The following is a 13,024-nucleotide window of genomic DNA, read 5'->3' on the forward strand; positions in this document are numbered from 1 at the left end:
GCGGCCGGCGCGAGCGGGGCCGCCGCGGGGCGTGGCGCCCGACCCCGCCGCGCCGCCCAATCGCGCGCGGGCCCACTCCCGCCGTGCCCGAAGAACGCGCCTTGGCCCTTCGTACGCCGCGCTGCTCGCTCCTCACTCCTCGCTCCTCGCTCCTCGCTCCTCGCTCCTCGCTCGACGCGCCACTCCTCGACGCGCCGCCGATGCTCGCTAACGCGCCCGCACTACCCGCGACTCTACTTTTTACAATTCTACACCGATTTTCGCCGACGACGCGTGTGTTGGAATGACGTACGAGCTTTACGGATGAGTTATTATAAACAAATGTATGTAGGTATTAATTTTTTTATCAGGATATTATTAGAGAAACAGGTGTGTTACGCTCTCGACGCATGCGCTGTTGCGTTTCAACGAGACGAGTAGGTTTAATGAGAAAACTTTAGGCAGATCAACGCTCTTGTTTTCGTCTACGTTACAGACGGCCGCGAAACATAGATATATAAATATTCAACACTATAACAGTACTTAAACAGTAATTAATTTATCAATAAGATGGTGTAATGGTTATTTATAAATTAAATAAATATATCCATTAAAACTATTAAAGATAACACTAAAAAAGCCACTAAACCGTCGGCTTATCTCGCCGACGAGTGCCAATTCGTGTAAAATAATTACGTATTGAATATATTAATTACACAAAAGTCTATTTTTTACTAATCGCATCAATTTACATATTTATTATTACCAAACAGTACCTACTCAACATAGATAGTAAAAACACAAACAAAAATTTCCAAAAACATCTTATAAGCTACTGAAAATACAAATAACTTACGAAACGCCAGAAAATTATCTCGAACTACATTTTATTCGTTTTATGTGTTGCATATTCTGAAGATTTTTATTGCTTTCACAAATTTTATAAATATTATGATTTATTTTAATTTATTTCTGTAAACATAATAAAAAATATTTATTAAATATATTAGGTATGGAACTAAAATAAAAAAATATGTTAAAAAGAATACAAATATATTTAAAATAAGAACAGCATTTAAATTACACTCACAAAATATGAAACATAAGTGTTCTTCATTCAAAATGGAACAAATTGTGTACCGAATTTGTCATTTTAGAATTAAGACAATTATAAATTACTTATTCCAATATAATTATTCATATCTTGTTTAAATTTAATGAATTATTAGCTTAACAATAATTAATAAAGGGACGGAATATAAATCAAATGATTAGACAATTGTATACTATGAAATAATTGTAAATAGAATATTATAAAAATATTCTATTTTTGAATTTTAAAAGGATCTAAGTGTATTTTGCTTCTATGTTTATGAAAAACGATATGATCCTTTGATTGTGTGTTCGGTTTATTCGTCGTCTACATCTCAGACTTTACGGCATTTCTTTTTTTTTTTTAATAAATTGGAATATGGAACGCGTAGGAATACTAACTGTATTAACTGTCATACGTTTTATTACTGACCGAATGTGTTTTGTCAATTTGATGTTTAATTTATGTTCAATACAAAAGTTACGTCAAAAAATTTGCCATGACAATATTTATCGATTTTGATATTTCTCTTACTCTAAAATAAAAAAAACTTTTCAGTTTTGTAATGGTCAGCTTATGTTAACTTTTTCAACGTTATTTTATTATCCATGTTATTTAAATAATCAGAGGCTAAAGTCTAAACTTATTGTGTTGGAAAAAAAATTAAAGCAAGATAGAATTAAAAAAAAAACACGCATTAGGTCGGTATTGAAATGGAATAGGTATATATGTATCTATAAATAGGTACGTATCATACAAATTTCTATTACTATCGCTTTGAATAACATTAGATACGTTACAATTTAATTAACCCTCAGGAATGTTATTAGTAAGTAATAGGCGTATGTTTGTAATTAAATATATCTTTATTACTTGTAACATAATTAAGTATTATTACTAATTAAACAATATCTTGTAACGATTATATGGCATACTAAATTCTGACAATTGAAATAAAATATTTTTTGTTGAATGCAAGTCCAAGCAAAGGTAAAATACTATTATGCCAAAAAAGTAAAACTTATGTCAATAAATAATTACAAGAATTTAGCGTTACATATATATAATTTAAGAAAAGACAACCAAATACATTTTAATATTTAATTTAAAAATAATCGTGATAATATTTTAATACGGTTGCATTATAATCTTTATTAATTTTATTTTTATGAATAAAATATTAGAATCGTGATTTAAATTCTAAATACAAATAAAATGAATATTAAAGCGCATTCGTTTTTATATTATAATAGTTGAGGAGTGTTTTTATATTAATTTAAATAACTGTTAAACGTTATGAACATACCAAGAATAATCGTAATAATATTTAATATACCTAATATTAAATATTATTACGATTATTCTTGGAAGTAGGGCTGTGCCGTCTGGGTAGGTGAATTCCATTAATCTGGTATTCTACCGCTAAACGGCAGTATTCAGTATTATTGTGTGCCTGTTTTAAGGGTAATTACAGGCATAAGGACTTAGTTCCAAAGATTAGCGCATGTCATAGTAACCATTCCATATCGACATATGGAATGGTTACTATGACAGGGCCAGAACCTACAGCCGGTGGTGACCACTTACCATCAAGTTACCTAAATCCATAATATAAAAATATATATAATTAGTGATTTTTCAATTACAGATTGGTGATTATTTACTTATTATTGATCTACCAAAGTAATACTTGTCTGTTTGTATATTACTGGATGTCGACCAATAAGGGTTAGAACTGCTGGTAGTCGTATAAACTAGCCACTAGACCATTGACACATATTTCTACTTTGGCTATTGATATTTATTACCTACTAACAGCTTACAATAACTTAACAATTAGATTGATTATTAATAATCTGTGATAATGTCTATTGATATTTCCTAGAGCTAAATAGATATTTGGGTACCACAACAGTCGTATTTTTTTAAATTTATATTTCTATGATGGTATAACATTACCACCATAGAAATTAGAACACTAAAATGTATTTTACTCACACCAAATCAAATGAAATCAATAAACTAAAAACAAGATCGCCAATGGGATCGTTACTAAAATTCTTACTGCTACTCGCTAATAGTTACATTGGTTGCGAATGAGTGAGCTGGTGTATTACTGTAATATATTTTCTTAACATATTACAGTAATACACCAGCTCAATCATTGAACGGTGTAATTAGGTAATAATTGTTTAACAAATATGCATATCGAAAATATTGAACGTAATAAAAGATAGTATATAAGTATTTTTATATCTATTTTTAAATAATATGTATATGTTTTAATAAAGTGTAAACAAAGATTTACATCAGTTTTTTAATAGTTTTTAAAAGTAATACTCGTAGTGATAATAATATTCGTAGTGGCTACGGTATTAAAGCCGATGATAATGGGTTCAATCCGGAGCACTCCTGAATTTGAAATAAATAACATATCGTTAAAGTTATTGATTTCGGGATATTTACCATGTTTTTTATTTTTGTTCGGTGAAGCTCGATATTTCGACATTGTCTACGAATGTCTTGTTCACGAGTCTCGTGGTAACATGGTAAATATCCCGAAATTAATAACTTTAACAATAATGTTAATTTAAAATCCTATAAATAACATATCGTTAAGAAAACTCATTATATTTATAGGATGAAATTCGTATCGTAAGTGTCATCACCATACTGAATTGGACCTTTCCAATGCAGTATGGTGATTGAAGCTCCAAGCCTCATCGCTAAGAGTGGGTATTCCTTGATATTAGACGTACAGGAGATGTGTGTGTTATTTTTTCACATAGTCATTTTGATTGTAGAGATTTTGGGATTGTGATCACTGAGAGCAAACTTACTCATAGGTAATTATATATTTACACTATAAAATAAAATCAAAATATTATAAACCTCTTAAAAGTTTGTAAATCGTTCAAACAATATTAAATTAATATACAGTTATTTCTTAAATAATAATTATTAAATGTGTATTTAATTTTATTGCATACGATGTAATAATCATACCTATATATAGGTACTTTGAATGTTCTAAGTAATTTCCTGAGACGATTTTTGAAATTCCTTTACCGATATTTCAAAAAAAAAAATCAAAATCAAAATAACTTTATTCAAGTAGGCTTTTTACAAGCACTTTTGAATCGTCAGTTTACAATTAAGTGAAGCTACCACCGGTTCGGAAAATAGATTCTACCACAGCTAGAATCAATTTACGATATCTTGAAAAATCTGTTGTTATACAGATATGACGTATAATATTTTGAACACATTTTTAAGTTTTATTCAATTCTATATAACTATATATGAAAATTAAGCCAGTGTAACTAGATCCACAAGGGACATAGCATTAGTTCGCAATGTTGGGGGGTATATATGAGGGTGTTACGAAGTATTTCTTTAATTTCTTGCTGCACCGAGGTCTATGGTCAGTGGTTTTACCATCAGGAAAGTAAGTATTTATATCTGTGTTAAGAAAGACAAGCCAGTGACTGACTTATTTGCCTGCACAGGTCATGATGTTCCGAGAGGTCGGGCAAAGGCTCTGTTCGCAGAACCTGTGACTGATGGCTCCCCTGTGTTGTCAAATTGACGAATATTTGAGTTTGTCCGTTACCTGTTGTATTCAATTAAAATTAGTACATTATATGAATGTACCTACTTATGTTTTTATATATTTATTAAATAGATTTATTTCATTTGTGAATGTAAAATTATTAAATAAAAATCTGTGTAAAAACTCAAATGAATAAATTATCTTAAACTTTTGCACTGTTTATTTTATAATTATATAAAAAATATGCATACTATATTATTATTACACGCGGTCACGTGCCGTTCATCAGAATAACTTATATTGAAATTATTTTTATTACAATTTACGTCCCGAAACTCCAATTACATCGAGAAAAACCTAAAAGTATTTCAGTGTATTTATTCCACCATGACATAGATCTTATGAAATAAATCAAAAGGAGTCTCGAGTTCCAAGATTATAAATAAAATATAAATAACATCAATAAATGAATCTGGACGTCTAAGATTCTGGCCCGTGTAACAGTGGAGTTGTGTATCTTTTTAATGGGAAGCAAAAGGCCTGCTTTTAGTCAAAAGGGGGACGTTTACGGGCTCTAACTCTAATTGTTTGAACCAGTAGCACCAACAACAGACAGAGACAGTGGCAAATGGGTCATCTAACGTTAGTGATCATATATTGGCACTGTAAGAAATATTAACCATTTTCTACATCATTAATGCACCACCAACCTTGGGATTTAAGATGTTATTTCCCTTGTACACTGGCTCACTCACCGTTAAAAGCAGCAACGCAACAGTATATTAAGCTTTTTGACAGTATGATGATTACTCCAACAATTAGCCCAGTTAAACTTACACGAAAACCTACTGACGCATATTTAATTATTAATTCGCCATCCAATTTATTAATAATACTGATTTTCCATGCCCTTAATTTGTATTTATAATTCATCTCGAGCTCGGTGAAGGAAAACACTATGAGGAAACTTGCAAGTGTCTAATTTCAACGAAATTCTATCAAATGTGAATCCACCAATTAGTACTTAAGCAGCGTGGTTCAATATGCTCCTAACCAACTCCTCATATGGAGGCCTTAGTTCAGCAGTGGGGAATTTAAAGGCTGGTACTATTACTTCTACTCAGAAATAATGTAGCTTTTTAACATTTGTTTTTAGATATAAGTCATCATTTCCATATTTTAAACCATATGAGTACATACAAACTAACAAATATTACTTTTTATAATATAAGTACTTATATAATACTTATTGTTGCATAATTTCGATATTAAAGCCGCCTGCGTCACTTTATGTACTATATCTATGTTAATGCACATTGGAACGTCAATTTTAACTGCGAATAATATATATTAAAAAATACACTATCGTCATTAGAATATCAAGAAATTATCAATAGAAACTATAAATACAGTAATTACTTATTTATTAAGTTGCATATATTGAAATTCGGAGTTATCAACGAGTCGCCATCTTGAAAATAAATAAATTGAATAAATTAAATTTAATATAATCATCGTTTCCAATATGAAAAATAAACAATTATTTTGTTTTATAAATTGTTAATTATATATAATTGAAATAAGATAATTAATATTAAAATTATCTTAATGATTGATATATATTTTTTAAAACATTATTAAAATAAAGTCCTAATTAAATAAATAATAAAGTTAATAATTTATTTTCTAAATTATAAATATAATTAAATATTTATAAAATTCGATCTTTATCTAATTGATTACTTTAGCAGATTTAAATTGATATTAACATAACTATATACAATCAAATGAATTAAGTTGAAATGTTTTTCAACATATATTTATATTTAGACAATCAATTAACTATTTTCTTCTGCGCATTTGGTATCTACCTAGAGCATAATTAGATCTAGAACTTATCCAAAGAGGTTTTAGTCCAGTGTTAATTTTACCGGCTGTTACCTTAGCATAATAAAAAAAAAATTACTTATTCCTATAACGTGTGTTGTGTACGAAAATATCACGCAAATTAAGCTCTTTATAATCCACAATTACGAAATAGGTACACGTTGAATTAAATGTAAAATTTTCCCTATTCCTAACGATTCCCTGCGACTAAATTACTTCCTACAAAAAAAAGAGCGGCCGAGTCACGAATCAAGTAAAACAATGGTAAGCGCTGTAGCAATTTTTTCGCTATAATCGTTATCCGAGTTGCATGTCGACGGGAATCGAAGGCGTTACCCGCCCCGCCCCAGTTTACTTAGGTATTAACACTAATAGCACCTCGCTTCGTAATTGTGTGAGTGTTACTTCGATATGGAAACCAGTGGTGGCTGTTACATTTCGAACAATATACTCATTAATATAGTAATTATAAATATATTATGAACATCTTCAATTATTACTAATCTATAATTTTATTCAAAAATCGAACAGAATTTTTATATTTTTTTTTAATTTCAATATTACGAAGGACTTTTACAAATAAATAATAAGCGTGTTTACATTTATTTATAAAATATATACCAAAAAGAAAAATATGTTCACAACTTACTAAAACAATTGGATAAATTCATTTTGAACTGTTGTTTTATTTAAATGGTAGAATTATAAGTATTTTGAGAAAAGAATGTAAGCAATTATCGCCCTTATAACAAACAAATATAATTACAATATTATAAAATTTCAATAAACTTTTATTCTCATAAGTTTCCGACGCTACGGAATTTATTTAGAAAGTACTTTTTGTTTTAAGATTATATTCGAAATTTTATCAACATATTTTCATGTTTCATTATTTCCAGAAACATTTTAAACAAATAAAATTATATTTATTAGAAAAGTTATATTATTTTATTTGATAGAAATTAAACAAATTTTGTGAAAAATATATTTATAGAGCGTTTCTCAACTAAGTATTTCGAGACTGGATTTGTCAAAAGTTACTTTATTCATATTTATTACAAAGTTAATTTTAGTACCTAAGTATTTAATTAGAATTATACAAATCTTGTTTTATGTAAAGTATATTTTTAACAACGTGCCGTCATTACAGACCAATTCATATCAAGCTTTGCGTAAAAAACTTTTCCAATCAAATAATTTATTTTGAAACCTAGTAAATATTACCATACCACAAACTTTAAACTAATTATAGATAACTACATAATTTATCTTCTAATTTTTTTTTAAATAATTGATGTATGGTTCTATTTCGCAGTTCAAATCCAGATTATTATAATAATAATAATTTCTGACAATAATGATTATGAATAATGTATTATAAATAAAAAATAAATATGTATACATTGTATATCTATGTACTTTTTTTTTTTTTAAATATCTGCTTTATACTAAAGTTTCTGTTTTACCGTTGTCATAGAACTTTATATACTTAGATATACCTAATCAAATGGTGACTTGATTTGAACTACGAGAGCTGAGTTAAAGGCACTAACAATTTTCATTAAGTATTTATTAATAATAAATAATAATATAATGAAAACCAAACCAAAATAATAATCGAAATATCCAATAGGTTAATTTTAAATTTACGTTAATTTATACAAATCGAATGCTTTCGAAGAAATTCTATTTTTAAATCTGGAACGAATTGAATACTGAAATATTTTATTATACGTATTAATTTTAATATTTATTTTATTTAATTTTCAAGTTTCAATTTGTTTAATACTTTTAAAAACTACTTATTATGTTATTATAATTAAAATAAATTATCATAATTTATTACTCCTACCAATACTATGTAACACGTTACATCTTAATTACACATAAACTCGAATTATGAACAACGAGAATATGAATTATGAAGTTGCACTGGCGTCCCGTATCACAAGCATCGCATACTTATATTGTAATTACGTAATTTAGACGAAATCGATTTAAATCGTATACTAATTTATAATCAGTTATTAACATTTATTTGTTATAAAATGATATTGCATACAACTTACTTATGAATCAAAAGTTTCGAAGTAAGCTCATAAAAATAAATGCCGTCGCTTCGATATTATACTACGTGTAGCGCCATCTGTTGTCAAGTAGCGGAACTAAAGTTGTAATGTATTTTATAAATTTAATTTTTGGATTGTGTTATGCAATCGTATTTAATATTGATATATAAGGTATACAAAACAGTTAATTTTTCCTTGATTTATAATTTTATAAAGAAATCACTTTTCTAGTAAGTTGGCACCTACTTAGTTGTTTTTACGTTTCTAACTTACATTTTTTTTATGTATATACGAGTTGATTTGTCTATAATTAAAATAATATTACAAATGAATAAAATAAAAATATAAGAGTAAATAACGCTAAATAAATACAAACACACATAGTCTCTCTTCATCATTCAATGCAAGGTAAAATTTCAGGCTTAGTTTTATTAGAATTGATCAAGTCATTCTTAGGTATCATTTATCGATTATGAATCATCTACTCTGTTTAACGTTATCATTATATTTATTTTATGTTAAGGTATTAAAATTTATGAAGATTTTGATCAAGCCATTTACACACATTTATATGAGCAGAAATGTAGACTGGGCATTGGATCACTTAATGCAGTCACCTTCACCCATGGACTAATGCGCTGGAAGAAATGTTACCCATTCCTTACATCGCCAATGCACGACCAACCTTGGGAGCGAAGGTGTTATGTCCTGTGCCTGTAATCACACTGGTTCACCTTTCAAACCGGGACACAACAATACAACAAACTGAGCATCGCTGCGTCCAGAGCTGCTTGCACGAAGCCCTACCACCGAGTGCGCTGTCATGACACCGCCGAAATAGCTCAGTTGGGAGAGCGTTAGACTGAAGATCTAAAGGTCCCTGGTTCGATCCCGGGTTTCGGCAATTCACAAATACTACCAAAAACGTTTCATATATTTTTACATATAATTAATTCGAATTTTAATGATAATATTAATAATGTAATTAATACGTTGATTGCTTTATAACAAAATATGTTAAGCAATTTCTATTTTGAAACGAGTTTTATATAATCTGTTAATTTTGATAAATGTTCATAATTAGAATCGAGTTGATTTATTTCTGTTAACTTAGAATATAACTTAGTATTCTAAGCTGCGTTAATCTCTCGTATCGTCTTGTTACAATAAGAAAAAAAAGCAGAATAATTATCCGTTTCGACCGCGTCCCGTTTGTTACATTTCAAAGTTCAAACGTTATAGAGACCGCTTTTTATTTAAATTATATTTATCATTACATAGTATAAAACAAAGTCGCTTACCGCTGTCTGTTACTATGTATGCTTAGATCTTTAAAAGTACGCAACGGATTTTGATGCGGTTTTTTTTAATAGATAGAGTGATTCGTAACGAAGGTTTTTTGTATATAATACACGGATACTATAATAATGAAACTCAAATTAAAAGTTTCTAATGTAATATCTTAAATAAACAAATTCTGTGGTATATTTATCTGGCTGGGAGGAGCTGGATGCGAATAGCCTAAGAACGATCTCAGTGGCGTGCACTTGGAGAGGCCTATGTCCAGCAGTGGACGGAAATGGGCTCATGGATTGGATGAATGGTGGTATATTTATTATCAGTAGGTATTTCAGACGCCGGGGCGTTTCGCTAGTAGTTATTAGTATGAGATGATCGCCACCATTGTATTTAATATAACAAATATATGTTTTCTATTGTACATATATTGTAAATTGATATTATAAAAAACAAATAGATCCCGCTGAGTTTCTTTCGCCGGTTCTTCTCAGGTCTGAGGTATTATATCCTATATGATATATAACACTTGCTTATGTATGACAATAAGCAAGTGTTATATTGACTAAAGATTTTCTCTTTTAGTTTAACAAATTAAGTAGATTATTTGGATTTACTCTTAAGATAATCATATAAATATATATTAAATTAATTAAATTACAACAAATATATTAACATTTATAGATAAACAAATTTATGAATATATGGATTCCGCACATAGCAATAGTGTGTTAGGGAAGTCATCTCCACATGTGGCAGCGCGCACATGCGGGCACATGTGCTTGTTGCACCTTCGAGGAACTGACTCCGAGCGGTTCACTCCCGCGATTATCCCGTCTCGTGGCCGTGTCGTTCCCTATCACATAATACTGATTAATATTACCGTTGACAGTTCGGGTCGAAGTTTTATTTTTAATCTTACCCGACTCTACTTTCCGTAGAGTATAGTTTTGTGTTTCTCTGAATGTATCCTCAATGTAATCTATATCTTTACTGTGTTTGATTAATATCAACATAGCAATTAAAGTATAAATATGGTTTTAAAAACAATTTTAGTGTCATTTATAAAAAAAATTGAAAAATCAAGATTTAAAGTTTATGAACATAAAATAAAACAAAAATCCTATTACATAGAAAACAATTAAAGTACAAAATGATAACTATATAAAGATCTTATTAAAAAAAAAACTATATGAATTATAATAAATAATTTGAAATATTTTGTGTCTCTCTGATACGCTTTTGAACTGAACGCAATTTGATAAAACCTACGACGCAAGTTTTTTTTTTTATGTTATATGTAGGCAGACGAGCATATGGGCCACCTGATGGTAAGTGGTCACCATCACCCATAGGCAATGACGCTGTAAGAAACATTAACTATTATTTACATCGTCAATGTGCCACCAACCTTGGGAACTAAGATGTTATGCCCCTTGTGCCTGTAGTTACACAGGCTCACTCACCCTTCAAACCGGAACACAACAATACTGAGTACTGGTATTAAACTTTGTTGTTGAACTTAAAGAAAGGACTTTATCTATTAGCTTATATATAATTTACGAAACAAACAGTACAATAACACGATAAATTAAATTAATGCAACCGATAAATTTCCAATAAAAAAATATATGAAAGGCAAAAAGCGTTAATGAAATATCATCAAAAACACAAACAGAGAGAAAAATACACCCATCAAGCTAATTAAGCGCTATAAAGCGCTATTTTCACACGACAACTATTTATATGTCTATTGAATTCAATTTAATTCATATAAATATTTAAGCGAATTCATTTGTGTAATTAATTGATAATCGTAACTTAAAATTTAATGTAAATATATATATTTATTTGTAACACATTTTTCATATAGTCAAATATAATTTTAAAAATAAACGATTTGATTTATATATTTTACAGAAGAATATAGGGAAGTTATGTATATATTAAGTTTTACATACTATGATGATTATATTATTTTGTATGTTGTATGAAAATCAACATAACAAAAATCTACCTTTTTACTATCGATATAATCTTATCTTACCCGGACTTATAATGTTCTTATTATTGTTGTTTTGAATAGAACAGTTATATGAAAATCAAATTCACTTTCATGTAAATTTTTTAAATACGTTTAAATCGTTATTTTATAGAACTATATTTAGTAAATATCTCCTCCAAAATAACCGGCAAGAAACTATCTTAAGTTTTTAACATTTGAGATACATTATGTTAGTTCAATACAATTACACATGATATATCATACCTGAAAGTCAACCAGTATTAGCTCCCATTTTTGTCATATATAATCTTGTGTTAAATAATATGCTTTATACATTAATTTTTTATTCACAAGTAATATGTTATAGTTAAACGATTTTATTATAGAACTGAATATTTGTCAGTACTAATATTTCTTAATAAATCCTTATACTAATCTTTGTTAACACTTTCTGAAACAGAATACGTCTATAGACGTCATAAAAATTTCAGTTATTGTGTCTAGAATATTGCTTCTGAAAGAGTTAATTACTAATTAAATAACTTGTAATTGAAGGAAGTTAATAAGGAATATATTAATTTAAAAAATTGTATTAGCTAACATGACTTTGTATTTTTTAATTGTTGAAAAAGAGTAACTACTGAGTGTCTTGCCGTTTCTTCTCGGTAGAATCTACTTTCCGAACCGGTGGTAGCTTCACTTAATTGTTAAATGACGATTCAAAAGTGCTTGTAAAAGGCCACTTGAATAAAGTTTATTTTGATTTTGAAGCTTGTGGTTATAATCAATAATCTTCAAATCTGAACATATATATTCACAGTATCCGTTCCTCCATGATATATACAAGAATAGTCATTTAATAATTATCATATAACTCGTGTCCGTAACATAATATGATATTAAAGATAAGACGACATAAGACAGGAATAAATAATAGTTTTCGATTGCTTTTTTGTCAGCAAAATATGTTGTATGTCTCAATTTTGTCTACTGCGGTCATGATATTGGGGACTACCTAATTGCACAAGGTATTTTATTATGCACAAGTATGTGAGTGTAACTCTCTTAATCCGACGGGATGACGATCCAAGAATACTTTAAATTTCTTGACGAAAAAAAAATTACTTAATTTCTATCACCTT

General features: G+C 28.9%; 1 non-coding gene across 1 annotated transcript; it reads left to right on the top strand.

Moving 5' to 3' along the window:
* The first annotated feature begins 9,412 nt into the window (after positions 1-9,412).
* Positions 9,413-9,485, top strand: Trnaf-gaa. The gene has a single exon. It is a non-coding gene; the product is annotated as a tRNA-Phe (tRNA).
* The last annotated feature ends 3,539 nt before the right edge of the window (positions 9,486-13,024 follow it).

This window comes from Vanessa cardui, chromosome 20 (assembly GCF_905220365.1).
Source record: "Vanessa cardui chromosome 20, ilVanCard2.1, whole genome shotgun sequence".
NCBI classification, from domain to species: Eukaryota; Metazoa; Arthropoda; class Insecta; order Lepidoptera; family Nymphalidae; genus Vanessa; species Vanessa cardui.